Source organism: Nyctereutes procyonoides, unplaced genomic scaffold (assembly GCF_905146905.1).
Source record: "Nyctereutes procyonoides isolate TBG_1078 unplaced genomic scaffold, NYPRO_anot_genome, whole genome shotgun sequence".
Taxonomy (NCBI): domain Eukaryota; kingdom Metazoa; phylum Chordata; class Mammalia; order Carnivora; family Canidae; genus Nyctereutes; species Nyctereutes procyonoides.
Window position 1 is genome coordinate 15,427,063 of NW_026575041.1, and position 3,599 is coordinate 15,430,661.

At 38.0% G+C, this 3,599-nt stretch overlaps 1 non-coding gene across 1 annotated transcript; it reads left to right on the forward strand.

Annotated features, from left to right (window-relative positions):
* Window positions 1–3,207: 3,207 nt before the first annotated feature.
* On the forward strand, window positions 3,208–3,314 carry LOC129506838 (U6 spliceosomal RNA). Its single transcript, XR_008663871.1, has one exon. It is a non-coding gene; the product is annotated as a U6 spliceosomal RNA (small nuclear RNA).
* The last annotated feature ends 285 nt before the right edge of the window (window positions 3,315–3,599 follow it).

Sequence of the window (3,599 nt, forward strand, 5' to 3'; positions counted from 1 at the left end):
CCTGAAACCATATATAGAAGGAAACATAGGCAATACTTTCTTTGTCATAAGCCATAGAAACATTTTTCTATATTCATTTCCTCTGGGAAACAAAAGCAAAATTAAACTATCAGGACTACATCAAAATAAAAAGCATTTACACAGTGGAGGAAGCCATCAACAAAACAAAAAGGCAACCTACTAAATGGGAAAAGATATTTGCAAATGATATATCTGATATGGGGTTAATATCCAAAATATGTGAAGAACTTATACAATTGAAAACATAAAAATTACACAAATAATCCAATTTTTTAAATGGGCAAAGGACCTCAATGGACATTCTTCTAAAGAAGACACACAGATGGCCAACAGACACATGAAAAGATATTCAACATCAATAGCTCCACTTTTAATGACCATGTGGCATCTGAGTTACAAGCGGCAGAAAATCAACTCAATCTTCCCTGAAGAGATGAACAAAGAAATCAAAGAGGAATTTATTGCATCACACAACTGCAAAGTTAAAGGTTAAATCAGGATTCAGGCATAAATGGACTGAGGGACTCAGGGCTTTCGTTTCTTCCTGCTCTCCTTTCTCTCATTCTTGGCTCTTCATCCATATTGGCATGTGCTCATCTGTCACACGTCCCGTGGTGTGAGAAAATTATGACAGTTTTCCATGGACCTCTTTCTTAAAGCTTTGGAGGGGAAGACATACGAGAGAACTTTGAATGGTTCAGTTGAATCACTAGCCCAGTCCTAGATCTCTTACTTTAGCCAGGAAGGATAAAGTACTCTGATTAACCCACTGTGGCCAAATGGGCAGATGATATCTTAAGAATCCTGCGCAGAATCATATAATATGTGTGGACATTGTTCTCTACCATTCTGTTTTCTTATCCGTAAATTGTGAAATCACCCACCACCCCAGTAGGGGAGATCATGATGATGAAATGGCATTTTGTTTGGAAAAGATATAAGACCTGAGCAATAACTATTAACATTTATTATAAGATAAAAACTAAGAATGTTATGTGGTAGAGACAGAAATGACCTTCTTTTTTTGTTCTGTAACCATATATTTTGCCTGTCTTGTTAACCCATCCCCATCTCCTTAAGAAAATAGCAAAGAGCAGGGACCCATGACTCTTAGTCCTCATGTTTCCATGACAACAACTATCACAGAAAAAGGAAAGAAACTAGCATATAGTAAGCACTATGCATTTTAGTAGAGCTCTTATTCAGAGCAGTCACTTGATAGCTGTTTGATGAAGTTCAGGGAATGCAAATTGACTGATGCTCTACGTCTGAATACGTAACTTCTTAAAAGTGCGGTCCAATCAGAAACAGAAAACAATGTATTGTATTACAAGTAATAGAATGCTTTGATATTTCACATTTTAAAAAAAAAGCCCCTCTCTCATAAGGTTCCTTTAAGCCCATTTATAAGAACATTTTGTTCTAATAGAAAGCATAATCTGGGCCAGTTAGAAATTTGAATTCCAGAGTCTTATGTCTATCATTAATTACAGTTTGAAGGAGTGCATTGCACTTAGGAAAATACTAAGGCCTGGGCCTGGGGATTCATATTCTGAAAATCATTACAATGGAACAAAATAAGTTGGTTTGTTGAAATGGAAATTTTCAGATTCATCTAGGCAGGGAGATAGTGCATCCACACTTCCCAGACAGATTTTGTCCTCATCTTTGAGAGTTACTTAAGCTTAGTCCATCCTCACCTCTGACCTCTTTTTGTTGGGATGTCTCACACTCTTTTCTCTTCGTGTTGGGGAATATTCTGTTCCCCGGGGAGCCCAGAAAACGAAGGCTATTTTCACACCGAAACGGCTCGGATGCAGCCAAATCCAAATCCAGGTATAACACTAGTTCTGACATCTGAGAGTAAGTCATGAATTTGGCAGTGATGACTCACCAGACAGATGCCAGTGGTGGTAAAGGATTCCTTCCTATGGAATAAGAGCAGGATGATTCTCCATGGAGGCACAAGATAATGCACTGAGGGAGGTAATAACCACATACCGCTTTCTCCTATGGCCCCAGTTTTTTATTACAACTTTATTATTTACTTGCATACCATACAATTCACCTATTTCAAGTACGCCGTCCAATGGATTTTCGTAAATTCACATCATTGTACGAGCCTTACCTCAATCAATTTTAGAATGTTACCGTCACCCACAAAAGTAAACCTTTAGCAGCCACACCTAATCCCCTTACACCTGGGCAACAATGAATCTACTTTCTATCTCTATAGATTTGGTATTGTTCTAATTTTGATACCTCCAAAAATCGATGCCATTTTTATCTGTTTTATTTGCACTATTTGGATTTAATAAATAACTAAGCATACAGAATAGTATCATAATAACCACATGTATCAATTACTTGCTATAGTTTAGGTGCTGTGCTAAGTGTTTTTCACATATTATCACAAGAGAAGAGGACACCACCTCTCCTGATAGGTAAGAGAGGTGCTTAGCAGTGTCTGGCATATGGTAAACCCTGTTAGCATTTCCTGGACTGGCTAAGAGGAGATAGTTCAGGATAATGCTTAAAAGCAGGGACATTGCGATTGGGCTCCCTGGGTTGGAAGGCTTGCCTTGCCCGTCTGTAGCTGTGTGAGTTTTGGCAAGTTGCTCAGTATCTCTGTCCTTCAATTTCTACATATATAAGGGAGGAGATGAGTAATTAATTCCATGTAGGGCAGCCATGAGGATTAAATGACATAATAAAGGAAAGCTTACATATCAGTGACTCTCCCATAGTTTGTATTTTATAAATAACAGTTAACATATCACCATAATGCAGCATGTGAGTGATAATGGCCAAGAGCTAAGCAAGTGTGGAAAGAGATTTGAATTATGTACAGTGGCCTACAAGGCTACAAGGCCGTGCCATTATGCTGATCCTTGAAGAATGAGTAGGGTTTCCAGGCCAAAAAAAAGGGGGGGGGCAAAGGATATTGTTAACATCAGGAAGTGCTAGCTGAACACAACAGTCTTGTGTGCCTAGATCCTGGTGTTTTAGGAAGAAAACTGTAGGCACATATGTTCAATTTCCTTAAACACGATTGGAGCTGTGGTCCCTGATTTAAAACCAACTTGTTTTTGGAAGAGATATCTTAGTTTGGATGTCTGACCTCTCTCTTGATACGTGGTAAATTATTTACATATTTGAGTTGCTATCTTAAGATCTGAGAGCATAGTGCTTGCCTCGGCAGCACATATACTAAAATTGGAAGGATACAGAGAAGATTAGTATGGCCTCTGTGCAGGGATGACATGCAAATTCGTGAAGTGTTTCATATATTAAAGATTATAGGATCTTCTTACAAAAAAAATTTTTTTTAAATATCTGAGACCATGATTTAGTCATTTGTATCTCCAGAAAAATACCTAGCCAAATCCTGGGAACTGAGTCATTATCCAATAAATATCAGTTGAGGGAGTAAGGGAATCAATAAATCAACGGATATTCGTTTTGAAGACCATGAAAATAACAATTTTCTGCGGTGGATTAGGGTTAGAAGGCCATTCTAATCTTACCACGCATATTTTAGACACCACAGTTCAGTGGATGTTTAGAAAGAAAAACAC